The sequence below is a fragment of the Helianthus annuus genome, chromosome 17 (genome assembly GCF_002127325.2).
Source record: "Helianthus annuus cultivar XRQ/B chromosome 17, HanXRQr2.0-SUNRISE, whole genome shotgun sequence".
Taxonomy (NCBI): domain Eukaryota; kingdom Viridiplantae; phylum Streptophyta; class Magnoliopsida; order Asterales; family Asteraceae; genus Helianthus; species Helianthus annuus.
In genome coordinates, this window is record NC_035449.2 from 84,929,886 (window position 1) to 84,945,971 (window position 16,086).

Below are 16,086 nucleotides of genomic sequence, written 5' to 3' on the forward strand. Positions count from 1 at the left end.
GCAAAATGATGGATGAGGGTGTTGTCTTCTAGTAGTGGGTCGAGTGTGTGGGGTTGGGTTTGATACGTTTGGGGTTGAAATTGGTGAGGTTGAAACGGTGGAACGAACGGTTGGTTTTGGTACGTTTGCGATTGAAAGGGTGGATATTGTTGGGTTTGAAATGGTGGATATTGTTGGGTTTGAAAGGGTGGGACTTGGTCGGGTTCGTCTTGCAACCTAAAGCGCGTCGGCTCGCCAAGATTCGCTCGAACCTTGGGTCTTACGGGATTTTTCTTCGTACCCGAACCTCTTTTTTTCGAACCCTCACCTCTCTTGCTTGAACCTTCCATGTGTGTTGTAAAATTATTTAGATTGAGATGTAAAATTTTGGAGTTGAATTGGAGAGTTTTTTGATTTATTTGAGTGGGGGAATGATTTATATAAAAAGCTTCTCAAAATATTAAACCCCCAAACGGTAATATTTGTGCCAAACGGTCAAAAATTCAAACGGTCATGTCATTCTTCAACGCGTTATCTTTATCACGCGTTGAAAGAGTGGAGGCGGCGGTGTAGCGTGATGATATTACGCGTTATAGGGGTGGTATAACGGACCACCCCGTGTACTCTTAGCTTTAACTTTTGACACCCAGAAAACCTCCAGCATAAACTCCTTCAGTAGTAACTCAGCAACTGTTAATTGGTTTACCAACGAGCGTCCAAGTTGCTTCTAGTGCATACTTAGTGCTAATAGCCCAATTTGATTATCATCACAGTTGCTGCTAATAGTCTAAATTACTGTTGATAATACTTTAAGTTTCAACTTACAAGATATTTGCCACTGATCATTATTCCCACTAATAGCCAAAAATTTTATTGATCATAGCTACTACTAATGATCAATTACTTTTGATAATCGATTTCATCAATCATGCAAATCTAAAATAACTTTCAATGACTTTTTAACATGGTAATCGAAGTTGGTTTTTTTCTTTTTCTTTTTTTTTTTTTTCTGCCATGCACTCACCCACTAGGGCTTTGACAAGGTTAAATACCAATAGTCTTCAAATAGCATGCACTTAACACCTTTTGACTTGTATAAATGTTTATTCATATTTCACTTGAATTTAAGTAAGTCTCAATTAACCAAACTCACTTATAATGATAATAAAATCACCTAACACATAAAAAATAGAAAGAGAAAAACAATCCATGGATGTCAACTTAAGTACTTAGTTGAAATCTACTATTTGTTTATAATCTCAGAAATGAAAAAAAAAAGATGGAAGAAGTTCATAAATCACTTCGGTAAAAATGCGAAATACGATGTCGATGTTAAATTAATTAATTCTGTAGAAAAGAAATTATTGGCACTCACAAGATTCCATCTTCAATCACGGCATTGGACTATAAAATGTCCAAAAACAATCATAGCCAGCGGCAAAAATCACCCATTGTTTACTATATATAAAGGAGTTTTTTCCCAAAAGAGTGTTGGTGGAAAATTTATTTACCAAAATGGGTGATTTGAAAAATAATTACTAAAATGGGTGTTTTGGAATGACTCTTTTCTCAAATTGGTGAGAGTGGAAAAAATATTTACCAAAATGGGTGATTTAAAAAATATTTATTAAAATAAGTGTTTTTTTTTCTTATTTCTTTATTATTAACTAATCTATTATATTTTTTACTTTTTTTGGTTAACCTAATATGTTTTTAATTTATTTTTCTCCAAACAATTACTCTTTATATTTTATTACTTTTTAACTAACCAAATTATAATTCTTTTTTTTTCTTAAGGCCTTTTCTTTTATTTCTTTTTACATTTATATAAGATAAATCATTCTAATATAAAGCTTACTCCTATAATTTTAGAGATGTAAACGAACACTAAAGTAACACGTTCACGTTCATTTATTTAACTTTAATCGAACACAAACATGGTTTTCTTTTTCCTAAACAAGACATGTGTTCATGTTTACATTAACCGAATGAAATAAATGTTGTTTGCAACCATTAAAAAATAAGTTGATAATAATAATAATAATAATAATAATAATAATAATAATAATAATAATAATAATAAAGTATCGAGTTGGCCAATGAAATTACGAACCAATCAATCTTCATAAATATTTTTCCCGTTAATAAAATTTATGTAACTTTAGGAAACACTATATTATGGGTTTTCATTTGAATTGGTAATAAACTACGCAGACAATAGTAAATGAAAAATTATCCTCAAAAATATTAAATTAGAACAGTAAATGAGAGGTATTAGCAATTAAAAATAAAATGAATTCAACGATTTTAATTTGTTTTAACATGGGTTTCATTATATAAAAAAAGAAAAAATATAAAAATAGAATATAAATGTGATAGGTTGATTAAATAAAAATAGAAGAATTATAATAGATTAGTAAAAAATGAAGAAATGTAGAAAAACACCCATTTTGGTAATTATTTTTCAAATCACCCGTTTTGGTAAATAACTTTTCCATCAACACCATTTTAGGAAAAAACTCAGACAAAGGAGCATTAATCAATACTCCAAGCACCAAAATCCTATCGGGAAGTGATTTTTTTTAAGAAAAGAAAGTATTAATAATATAATTAAGAATATAATTGCTAACCAAATACGATTACAAGAGAGCACAAACAAATTGTACTTATTAAATACATATTAAGGTCATCCGTAGTCATAAAGCCCCTTGTGGGGCGTTATGCGACACGTGTCGTGCCACGTCACACAAGGGCTTTATGGGGCGTTATAACACTAGAGCCCGTAGTCATAAAGCCCCTACCCATCATTATCGAATTATTAATTTTTGTTTTTATTAATTAATTATAAAAAACCATTCTTTATTTTGATTGGTCAAAGATGAAAAGGAAAGCCCAAAACGCCGTGATATATATGGCGCCTCCCCCCCCTTTTTCCCCCCACAACGCCGCCCGTCGCGGTGTGCGGGGCGCTATGGGGGCGCTATCTTTCTTTTGGGTGGTATATGGAGCTCCATTACACATGCTCTAAGAAATAAATTATCAAATACAAGTCAATATATCAATGTAATGAATTATCACATACTTCAAGTTTTGTATCACTTGTGTATATTTACTAGTAGGAAACCCACGCGTTGCGGCGACGCAATTTGTTAGACGGTACTCGTTTTCTATTAATTTATGAATTCTCTCGTGATATTTTGTATAGTATTTCTGTTATTATTTGTAGCATCGATGATTTCTATCTATTTCATGTGCTTTACTGATCTCAAATTTACCTTATTTTTAAGTTATTATGTTTATAACTAATGTTTTTTATTCGAGTGCTTTGATTTGAGGGTAACTTGCTTTAAAAGAGTTATTAGACGACCATAAGCCACCTATTGAGAAGGTAATCTGTCATTCGTGTGGAAATTTGCCAAATTATATGAAACAAGTTGGTGTATAGTTTTTGTTAAGTAAAGGCTTATTAAGTATAACACATGTTCCTAACCATTAAACACGCCAATCATTTGAAACAAGTGCAAGTGTTAGAATATTTGAATTTTGATCACTAAGAACATCAAAAAACACTAATGAACAATTAAGCAAACTCTAATTAAAAAAAGTTAATATTATAAAAAAATTAACAAAAACAATTTTTGTGCTAATTTTTATAACTTTGTTCACTCAATAATCAATTTCATTCACCCCTAGTAAATGTATATAACATAATACAAGTAAAAAATATAAGAAATTGTATGAATTTTGTAAGTCACTTGCAACACCATTGCTAAAAAGATGGCCAAATTTCAAACGAAGTGCTTACCTGATGAGGTCTTGATTTCCCCATTCAATATGTAGTTACTGAACCCTATTAAAAAGCTAACATCAACAACAACTCTTATCTATGCTGATCCCCGACGATGTAATTAAAGTTGTATTAAGTAAAATAGTTGCTTATAACCAGATGTAAATGTTCAACCATTAAGTGTATATACAAACAGGTTAATCTCGTCCCTAATTAAAGTTGTATGTTACTTTAAAAATGAATTGAAATACTCATTCTGCTCTAAGTGTTCCCTTTTTACTTATGAACGTAACATAAACTACCTTCTAACTACAAAGAGTAAATTGTCATTTTAGTCCCTGTGGTTTGGGCCATTTTGCCAGTTTAGTCCAAAGGTTTCATTTTTAACATCTGGATCCAAAAAGGTTTAATCATTGCCATTTTGGTCCAACTGACTTAACTCCATCCATATCTGTTAAAGCTGCCAAGGGCATTTTTGTCAGATATGGATGGAGTTAAGTCAGTTTGACCAAAATGAAATGACAAAAATGCCCTTGGCAGCTTTAACAGATATGGATGGAGTTAAGTCAGTTGGACCAAAATGGCAACGATGAAACCATTTTGGATTCAGATGTTAAAAATGAAACCTTTGGACTAAACTGGCAAAATGACCCAAACCACAGGGACTAAAATGACAATTAACTCAACTACAAAACAAAACAAAAATTTGATGGCTTATACAAAAACTAATGAGAGGTCTCAGTGTCTACTTTCTTTGGAGCTATGGATGTTGGGACAGGTTTAGGCTGCTAGCAAAAAAACAAAAGCTTATAACAATTTAAGGTTAATTAATTAAGATACATTAAAATGTGAATATAATGACTATCACTTGCCTGCACAGGTGCCATGTCATCAGTTGATGCCACCTCACAAATGCATAGAGGCATTCCACATGTGCAATTTGGAGCACCATGTTGTGCGGAAAATCAATACCCGGGTATATACCCAAACAGCCGAACCCCAGTAAAAACTCGGTTATGTGCACCTCTAGTCCACATTACAAAAATTTGAAGTTAGTTAACAATTCTAGTAAATTTAGTCCACTTTTATAAATAGCTAAGGGAAAATTATCTAGTTTTTTTGTTGTAATCATTACAAAAATACTTTGGATGATTTTCAATATGTATGAATGTCTCCTTAATTTTGGCTATTTTTTATTCGACCGATTAGGGATAAACAATTATAACACAAATTAATTCCTTCATATGTATAGAGATATGTATAGAGTTACTGATAGGCTGAAAGCCTCAAAATCAAGATTTTAGGGATGAAAACTAGACCTCTAAAATGCAGTTTATGTAGAAAGAAAGTTACATGAAAAAGTTACCTCCCATGGAATTCAAATCATGTATACCGGTCGTGATAAACAAGTGATCTCATATCATATTTTCCTGCTACTATCTATAGAATAAAAATTTAAGAAATATATAAAAGACAGAAATTCCAAATAAGCTAACACTTGCAATTTCAATCAACAGTAAACGCATAAGAAAAATACTAAGAAGTCAATTTATTCACCAATGGCTCGTAGATCACTTCTGAGAGATATGCCAATGTTTTAGCTTCAATCCCGGTCACATTGACAGTGTAATGTATCCTATAAAGTTAAAAGTATAATTAGGGGTTTTGAAGAATCAAACCAAAATTTAGGCGATAGTAATTATTACTCACTGAGTCATTGGTCCTCAATCAAATGTGTTAAATTAACTTTTGGTTGAACATGCCTAACTGCAAAAATGCCACTACCATTATCATTGTCTAAACAATGTGCAAACATCTTTTTCACTTTCCTAGAAGAAGTAGCACCCATGAACTGCAGCCCATAAGTAATTCATGCTTAAACAATGTGCCTAACTTCAAATTCATTTCCATTTTGTGGCTGTCACATCCTGAAAGAATGGAAAATTATAACAAATCCGCTTCAAATTCTCAGACACCATATAATGTCTACAAAAGTCATACTTTTATTGCAAAAATTCATTAAAATAGACCCAAAGGCAGACATCCAAAATTAAAATTATAACATAAATAACTTTTTTCACACATTCAAAACAACTGCTTAGGAACTAATAACCACTTAACAAACTAACAACAAAATATAGCAAAATACAGATCTAATAGTTTGTATAGAAACTCAATTTGAACCTTTTGAAGTCAAGTTGAGCTGTTTTGATGGCTTAAAACCCAAGATAGAAGAAACAAAGTGGGCAAAATTCCTTACTTTGGTAACAAATTGCAGATGTATCTTACTTCCTCCACTAATTCACTGTTTTATGGTGTAGATATGTATATTTTCACATGAGAGTGTAGCGATTACACCATCATATTTTAGTTCATATATCAATCACACAAACCCTGAAATAGGAAGACTTACTACTAGGTGAACCAGAACTGGCAGGACCGTCGAGCATATTTTGGTTACCCCCAGCCAGAGTCAACACCTCAGGCTTAAAACCATTTGAATCCAACCCTATCAACATGTTTAGGTTACTCACAGCAGTAGATCTAGAACCAAATGAGGAGGTGGCTAACCTACAACAATCTGAGTACTAAGGGTGAACGGGGCGGTTGCGGGGTGATTCACCGCGCGGGGAACACCGCCGTCATTCCCCTTCACCACGCGGCAACATCAAAATCGGGGAAGACTCACCGCATTGAATGAGGACCGTTGGAGCATGGCCGTTTGACTTCAACGACTATATAGCCGTTTATATTTAAAAAAAAAAGTTTTTTAAACTATATAAACACAACCCATTTTAAACAAATTCACACCAACCCATTTCCTCATTTCTCCAAAACTAAATTTCTACCCTTATTTTATTTAAAAATTGTGGAAGAAATACCATTTTAAGTATTTTTAATTAATGTTATTTTTTTATTTTTTTTAATTTAATGTAATGTTTTTTTTTAATTTATTGAACTTTTATTAATTAAGTAGTTTTAAAAAAAGGAAAAAAGTTTAGTTTACCCCATGGCATGAGTGGTGACCACCCCTTATGTTTTTTAGGCAAGAGGGGAGTTACTGTGCGCCCCAGACAAATCTTACATCACTTGGTGAAGACAAATCTTTTATATATTTTTTAATTTCCAATCTTTGGCTTCTTTTTAATTGGGTGTGTATTAATGATTTTAATAACTAGTTTTTTATATTGAAGGCGAATTTATCTAACCATTCTTCATATGTTGTTGATTCACATATTCGTGTCTTTACGGTCCATATAAAGCGCGTTAGCTACTTGGAAGGGGGTTAGAAGGGTGGTTGGGTAATTCCTTGTCTCGTTCACTGTATAAATCCTGCGAGAACCTGGTTCAAGCTTACTACTACTTCATGGTTTGGGCGTTACTATGCGCCCCAGAAGAAAGTAGGAAACCGCTTGAATCCCTTATCTATAAACTACTATTAAAACTTTAAACTAACCCTGCGAGGACTGTATCCTTGCTGACTCAGACCAAAGTGTTGAGGGTAACGCTGCCTGGAAGGGGGCCTACCACTTTTTGCATTAATAACTTACTTAATTATCTTTCAATAATCCGACCTTGCGGGACTGTATCCCTGCTGACTCAGACCAATAGGTTGAGGGTAACGCTGCCTGGAAGAAGGCCTACTACTATAACTTAAAGGTAATCTCTTAAAATGCCCAAAGTGCGGAAATCATTAAAGGATACATAAAAGAGGAGTTGAAACCAAGTGATTCCTTCTTGTCTATTTGTTTTTCCTTATATTCTATTTTTGTTTTTTTTAGTTTATCTTTTCATAACTTTAAAACCTTTTTGTCAAAGTTTGGTTAGATTAGACGTTAACGATAAGCCGGTATTAAAAGCTCTTGTGTCCTTGGACGACCTCGGTATCTTGCCATCACTATACTATGTCCTCGATGGGTACACTTGCCCTAACATGGGTGTAGAGTGATAGTATTATATCGTGTTTTATAAATTTAAAACTTGAATCGGCGAGTAAAAACAACTAAAATATATCTTAAAAATATATACACACGCACGCACGTCAAGAGGTCTAGTTTCTTGGACATGTAATTAGTGAGCGTGGTATCCAAGTGGATCCCGCCAAAATTGAAGCTATCATGAATTGGGAAGCACCCAAGACTCCATCTGAAATCCTAGTTTCTTTGGATTGGCCGGTTCTTATAGGAGGTTCATTGACAACTTCTCAAGAATAGCCACTCCTTTGACTACGTTGACCCGTAAGAATGTCAAGTTTGACTGGGGTCCAAAACAGCAGGAATCCTTTGAGATTCTAAAATACAAATTGAGCAGTGCTCCTGTCTTAACCCTACCTGAAGGGATTGAAGACTTTGTTGTATATTGTGATGCTTCGCACATAAGAATGGGTTGTGTACTAATGCAAAGAGGCAAAGTGATTGCATATGCATCACAACAACTTAAAGTGCACGAAAAGAATAACACCACCCATGATCTAGAATTGGGTGTCGTTATATTCGCACTAAAGTTGTGGAGACATTATCTGTATGGCACAAAGTATATTACATACACAAACCATAAAAGTCTCCAACATCTGTTTAATCAGAAAGATTTAAACATGCGACAACGCCGTTGGATGGAAACTTTAAATAATTACGAATGTGAGATTCGTTACCATCCCGGTAAGGCAAATGTTGTTGCCGACACATTGAGTCGCAAAGAAAGGGTTAAACCTATCAGGGTTAACGCCAAAAGCATTGAGCTACGTACTAGCTTGAATGAGAAGATGCTAGATGCTCAAAAACAAGCCTTATTAGAAGCAAATGCTTCTAATAAAGGATTAGGTGGAACTGTTGAGCAGTTAGCCCCTGGAAGTGATGGAATCCTGAGATTTAATAATCGCATTTGGGTTTCTATCTTTGGAGGACTTAGAGATTTGATTCTCTAGGAAGCTCATAATTCCAGATATTATGTACATCCTGGAGGAGATAAAATGTACCAAGCTTTGAAAAGAAATTATTGGTGGATTAGTATGAAGAAATCCATAGCCAATTATATAGCTAAATGTCTGACATGTTCGCAAGTTAAAGCCGAACATCAGAAACTGTTAGGACTGCTACAACAACTTGCAATTCCCACATGGAAATATGAGATGGTAACTATGGATTTGAAAACCAAGTTACCAAAGACCAAACGTGGAAATGATACGATTTGGGTGATTGTCAATAGACTGAGTAAGTCAGCCCATTTTCTGCCGATCAAGAAAACTTTTAGTTCCGACAAATTGGCCAAATTATATGTGGACAATATTTTTTCCTTACATGGAGTGCCAGTATCTATTATATCTGATAGAGATACTAGATACATATCTCATTTTTGGAAAAGTTTCCTACAATCATTGGGCACATGATTAAATTTCAGTACGACTTACCATCCACAGACTGATGGACAGAGTGAGCGTACCATTCAAACATTGGAAGACATGCTGAGAGCATGTGTCATTGATTTAGGTGGTAGTTGGGATGACAGCCTACCCCCAATTGAATTCTCTTACAATAATAGTTATCATACTAGTATCAAGGCCGCTCCATTTGAAGCCTTGTATGGGAGAAGGTGTAGAACGCTCGTTTGTTGGGCTGAAGTTGGGGAAGGCCAACTATCAGGACCTGAGATAGTCCTGGAAACCATAGAAAAGATTATTCAAATCCGTTATAGGCTCAAAGCTGCCCGTGATAGGCAGACGAGCTATGCTGATAAGAGGAGTAAACCTCTTAAGTTCCAAATTGGGGACAAAGTTTTATTGAAAGTATCACCCTGGAAAGATGTGATGAGATTTGGAAAGAAGGGCAAGTTGAGCCCGAGATACATTGGACCATTCGAGATAATTGAATGTGTCGGTTCCGTGACTTATAGACTTAAGCTACCTGAGGAACTCAGTGGAATCCATGATGTATTCCACATATGTAATTTAAAGAAATGTTTAGCCGATGAGTCGCTAGCAATGTCACACCATGATGTGCTGATTGATGAAAACCTGAGGTTCATTGAGAAACCAATTTCGATTGAGGATCCACAGGTTAAAAAGCTTCGAAACAAAATGATCCCCATCGTGAAAGTCAAATGGGATGCCCACCGTGGTCCAGAATATACATTGGAGGTTGAATCCCATATGAGACAAAAGTACCCCTATCTTTTTGAATAAAATCTCGAGGACGAGATTTCTTTTAAGGGAGTGTGGATGTAAAACCTCGGAAAAATTTTATCGAATCAAATGGCAACACGTGTCCAATCAACTCTCAAATATGCCAAGTTATTTGGACGAGAGGGACTAATTGTGTATATTTGTGGAAGATTGGATGTGGAGGGACTAAATATGTCAACATGCCAAAGATTTAGCCTCTGAGTGACCCTTACGGACCACAAAGCCTAAAGCGTTACGAACCGTAAGGCAAATAAAACATTGTATCTGGCAGTCGGTTACCGACCATAAGGATTAATACTTTACGGACCGTAAGCATTTGAAAACTATGGGCGCCAAGGGTCCTTACGGACCGTAAGCTGCCAACCCTTACGGTCTGTAAGGGATTACAACTAGCAATTTCTAGCAGACTGCCATGGCAGCCTGCATGCCATGCCACTTATGTCGCAATTTTGAGCTATCTCTCAGCTTCCTACACGTCAATGGACACTAATCTTCATCAGGGGAAGCTTAGGAACACTTGGCATGATCTAGATCATCATGTTCAAGTATAAATAGCATCCAAGGTCACCTCATTTCCTTGCTCATTCACTTCTTCTCTTCTAATACACTCTTGGAGTTGTTTCCTGATCAAAAGGAAACCTCCCACTGAGTTCTTATTCCTCCTAGAACACCTGTAAGTGTTCTTTCATAGTTCTTTTATTTTGTTGGGTATGTTATTAGCCGAAAGTCAAGCAAATTGACTTTTGCTTTGACTTTCGGTTAGGACCATTATGGTCAAGCCAATGTTCGAATCGAACATGGATACGTGATCATAATAAGTTAGGTGATAATCCTCTATGAGGGCACCTCCTGAAGATCACGTTAAGTTGGTCAAAGGACGAGTCAAGTACTTGTGAGGGTAGAAACCACATTCTATCCGATCCCCGCTTAATCTAGCGAACCGTACCGTTTTCTTTATATTATTAAACCGGTCCAAGTCATATGACTTGAATAAGACCCGTTAACATTATAGTGGATAATAATTCCAATCATTCCAGACTAATGGCGTCTAGTAAATTTCAACCTTGTTAGTTGTTTGTAAAGATTTAAGCTCAGGTACATACTCTTAACCTATTTTCCCTATACGGGCTTGGGATACGGTAAATTATTACCGCTTTGTCATGTATAGGATCAATGAGCTATGTGTTCAAGAATCCAAATAACCTATTTTAATTCGTATTGCTTGATAACTTAAACATTGTGGGTTAATGCGACCGTGTCTTGGATATCCTCGGCTCATTTAATTGGAAATGGCCATGACCTAAGCACGGGGTGTAGGCATACACCTGACAGATGCTAATGCTATGATAAAATATTTTTATAACCTAATATGGGTTTACCCAATAAGGGTATTAAAGTGGTGTGTCGGTTAATCATCTTCTCGACATAGTTTTCGGGCCCCATATGTATTGACAAGCATGTAATACTGATAACAAGAGATATAGTTTATCCCAAGTTATTTATGAAAATATATGTACCATATGGTACATAAAATGATTTTGAAATATTTTCAAAATGTGTCGGTTATTTGTATTTACCAGTGAAAACTGACGTATCTTCAAAAGACTAAGCGCAGGTTGTAAAGAACGTAAATAGATTGGAAGCTGCCCGGTAATTGCTTAATGGAATTTGCAACTCCATGCAAAAAGCCTAGTGGTCTTACATAATCTTTTGTTATTCGATCCGCCTGTGGATCTTTTATATACTTTCGGTCTACATAATATTCGAACTTTTGGACATTTGTAATTTGTAATAATTATTTTATACTCCCAAGACTTCCGCTGTGTTATTGTGAATATCTATATCAATTTGTCACACATAAACCCCAAGTCCGGGCCCACCGGGAAATCAGGGTGTGACAACTCTCTTTGGGATTCTTGTATTAAGGCTATTCACGACGTCTCCTTTCAACATTGTGACGACCTTGGTAAGAAGTATTTCTCTGGTACTTGGGCAAACATCATAAAAAGGGAAAAAGACCTTCTCAACCCTAATTCCTCTATCCTTAGCCTTTTCTAGAAGTAAGTAGGCACGGGAGATAGTACTTTGTTTTGGGAACAACCATGGTTCAGGCTCATCCCTTACAAAGATATTTTCCCGAATCTCTATAATCTTGATAGGCACAAGAATTGTGTTATGTCGCAAAGGGTTATCTTTAGGCTGCTCGGTATGGTTCCCGTCTCCACCCCGGCGCTGCCACGTCACCACCGTCCTCCCACGCCGCCCCCCTCCGTCCCCCTCCGTCCCGTCCTCCACGTCCCTTTTTGGCCGTTTGCGATGGAGCATAAATGTGGGGCACATGTCTTAAAGTAGCCGTTACACATACCTGGTGAAATTGTGGGTGTGTTGAAGATGAAGTGCAGGCCTCCATGATGTTTGGGTGCAAAATTTGGGCACCATGTTTAACTGGATGCAACTACCACCACATAATCTTGTGTTTGAAAGTGAAGGGGGAGGATAAGGATGTTTTACACTTGGCTCCCCTACACTTTAGGGTATGTGTGAACAGGTCCACATGGTTTATATTTTGGCAAGATTTCCCTTGTGCTTTATAATTGGTATCACATCATATAATATGTTTTTTTTAGTTTATGTAATGTTTTTTAATATTAACGAAAATATTTTGTTATTTTATTTGTTAAATGTTAAAAAAAAGTAGAAGATTAAAAAAAATAAAAAAACATAAAAGTGGTGGGGAGGACTATGACTAGGACCATTGATGTGTGTAAAATGCAACATATAAATCACACCAATTAAGGCATAAAACTAACCCTTTTTTAAGTACTAATGTTGGAAAAAGAGTGTTTTTGTCTTCCTTTTGTATTTTCAGGATGAAATGAGCTCAAAATCACAAAAGAAGCAAAAAGACAACTAATTCTACCATAAATACAAGAAAAGGAACAAAAGTGGACTGCCCGGACCCTCAACGGCACCTCCCAAGGCAAAGGAGAAGAAACAGAGTCTGAACACGCCCCGTGTCCAGCGAACACGGGGGCGTGCCCAGGAAGCAGCAGAAAAGACAAACCGGTAGAAGCTTCCATTGCCCACCACGGGGCCGTGTCCAGCGGGCACGGGGGCGTGGTGAAAGTACAGCAGGCGCATTAATTGTAATTCGCAATTACAATTAATGAAGTGAGAGAATGTCAGACGGGCACGGGGCCATGTCCAGCGGACACGGGGCCGTGTCCAGCCTTCTGTTCAGCCTATAAATAGAGGAGCTTGGCTTCATTCTCTCTCATCCCTTGGCACACCACCTCTCTCACACCTCATCCACCACCCACCACCACCATAACACCATCATCCACCACCATCATCCATTGTCCATCGTTGAGTGTGTGAGTCGTCTCGGGATCCAAGATTGATCGTAAGAGTTCTTGACAATCAAGGCCATGTTTGCCTAAGTCTCTTACATCACTTGGTGAAGACAAGTGTTTAGTTTAATACTTTTTATTTTTAATCTTTTGCACTTTTTATTTGGTTTTGTATTAATGACTTTAATAACTAGTTACTTATGTTGAAGGTGATCTTTCCTTATCGTTTGTCCGTGGTGTCTTGGCATTATTTTACTGTCTATATAAAATAAAAGATTTTCACCATTCATATCTCCACGGTCTATATGGAGGTATGTTGGCTACCTGGTCGGGGGTTAAGGGAACGGTTTGGTAAGGGTCTTGCCCTTGTTCAGCGTTTAGAGGTCCTGCTTGGGACCTGGGTCAAATTTAGTAGGATCTCCTTCAATACCCATAGGTATTGGATGGCGGGGATCCAAACTCTTTGACCCCCTCATAAGTTAACTACTATTAATACTATAACCCGGCTATTTAGGACTGTATCCCTGCTGACTCAGACTAGTTAGCCGAGGGTAACGTCACCGCCAAAAGCGGGGCCTACCACAATTTGCATTAATAACTTAATTCATTATCTTTCAATAATCCGACCCTTTAGGATTGTATCCTTGCTGACTCAAACTACTGGGTTGAGGGTAACGTCGCCTTCAAAAGGGGGGCCTACTACAATAACTAAGATAATCTCTTAAACAAGTGCAAAAGTGCGAAAATAATCAAAGGTTATACTAATACACGTGTCGGATCCAAGTGATTCATCTTGTCTATCTGTTTTTATTTTATTTTTATTTTCAGCATTTAGTTAGTTTTTATTTTTCTTAGTTTAAAACATTTTTCTCACTTTTTGATTTGATTAGACGTTGAGGATAAACCGGTATTAAAAGCTCTTGTGTCCTTGGACGACCTCGGTATCTTACCAACACTATACTACGTCCACGATGGGTGCACTTGCCCATATGTGTGTTTAGTGTTAGTGAATATCGTGTTTTATAAATTTAAAACTTGGCTAAAAGTGTAAAAAGGGCTTAAATACTCATCAAAATAATATTACACTACACACACATCAAGTTTTTGGCGCCGCTGCCGGGGACACAAGGATTTTAAGAAAGCTTAAAATCGACGGCCTAATCAGTTTTTCAAAACCTTTTTTAAAACGCGCGCATTTTTCTGCATTTTAGTTTAGTTTTGCATTTACAGTTGCCTGAACACGGGGCCGTGCTCACTGAACACGCCCCCGTGCTGCATATTTTTAGTTAGATACCCAGATACAGAGTCTGAACACGGGGCCGTGCTCACTGAACACGCCCCCGTGCTCAACGTGACCAGTAAATTTAATTAAAACGCCCAGATACAGACCCTGAACACGGGGCCGTGTTCACCCAACACGGGGCCGTGTCCAGCTTCTGTTTCCGTCTTATTTTTGTTTTCTGGTCCCGAGACTCAGTTGTGGTCTGTTGAGTGATTCTTATGGATCAATACTCAAGAGGCTACGACTACACCTATGATGAGGATGATTATAGGGGTAATTATTGCACTAATTGTCGTAACACACGCTCGGTTCAATATAATAACTCATATCAACCATCCAATTCATACAACCATTATGAGGAGCCCAGGTACGAGCCATCAACTTCATACACATCCTATGAAGACCAAAGGTATGCACCTCCTCCCTCATACTCATATTTTGATGAACCAAGGTATGAGCCTTCATACTCATACTTTGAAGATTCAAGATATGAGCCACCACCTTCATACTCTTATTATGAGGAACCATGGCGTGAACAACCCACCTCATATGAGTGCTATGAAGAACAAAGTTTCGACCCTTATCCATCATATACTTATAATGAAGAACAATGGTGTGAACCATCTACTTCATATGAGAATTACGAGGAACCAAGGATCGAACAACCGGATTCAAGCCTTGAGGATCCAAATTCTTTTTCTCTCACCGAAGTAACTAATAGGATATTGGAAAAACTTAAAACTATCGAACGTTGTATAAAAGAATCTCGCGCAAGGGAAGAGGAATCCCGCGCAAGAGAAGAGCTAAAAAATGATAATAACGTAGAGATAGTTGAAAGTATAAAAATGGAAGAACAAGAAAGTGAAAAACCGACGCATGAGTTAAACAACGAAAATGGTGAGTCCGATAATGTTAAAATTCAAGAAGAGTCTAATTTTGAAGAAATTAATCTCTTGTCACCTACTTTCGAAAATCATTGTTTAATAACCCCTCATGCCAAGTTTTTAAAAGAGTTAAACACTAGTGCTAAAATCAAAGACTTAGTAAGTGTTAAGTTAACTAATGATCAAACTTCGCTAATAAAAGAAGATCCTTTTGAAATTAACATTACACCGGTTCCATGTTTCTTTCAAAATTCATTTATTAGTAATATCACCATTGATAAAGATCTTTGTGTTAACATAATGCCTAACTACATTTTTGAAAAATTAAGTGTTAGTGATTTTACTCCACTTCAAATACCCATTTTTCTATCCAATCGGAAAGTAATAAAATCAATCGGTGTAGTTGAAGATGTTTTGGTTCAAACAAATCAAATGGTAATCCCAACCGACTTCGTCATCCTAGATGACGCCCCCTTAGTCTTGGGAAAACCTATTGTACAAACTCATAGAGCTTTGAAAAACCGGAAATTCAACAATCTACCTCTTCAATTAGGGGCATTCAAAAGGAGCATAGATCTTGAGCGTTCAATGAAATATCCTTTTGGTAACAATGACCCCCTAATTGA

The 16,086-nt window shown here is 36.5% G+C and overlaps 1 long non-coding RNA gene across 1 annotated transcript; it reads right to left on the reverse strand.

Moving 5' to 3' along the window:
- Positions 1–5,249: 5,249 nt before the first annotated feature.
- On the reverse strand, positions 5,250–6,464 carry LOC110922090. Its single transcript, XR_002582862.2, has 3 exons — positions 6,180–6,464; positions 5,477–5,694; positions 5,250–5,402 (listed from the first exon to the last, which is right to left on the reverse strand). It is a non-coding gene; the product is annotated as an uncharacterized LOC110922090 (long non-coding RNA).
- Positions 6,465–16,086: the final 9,622 nt, after the last annotated feature.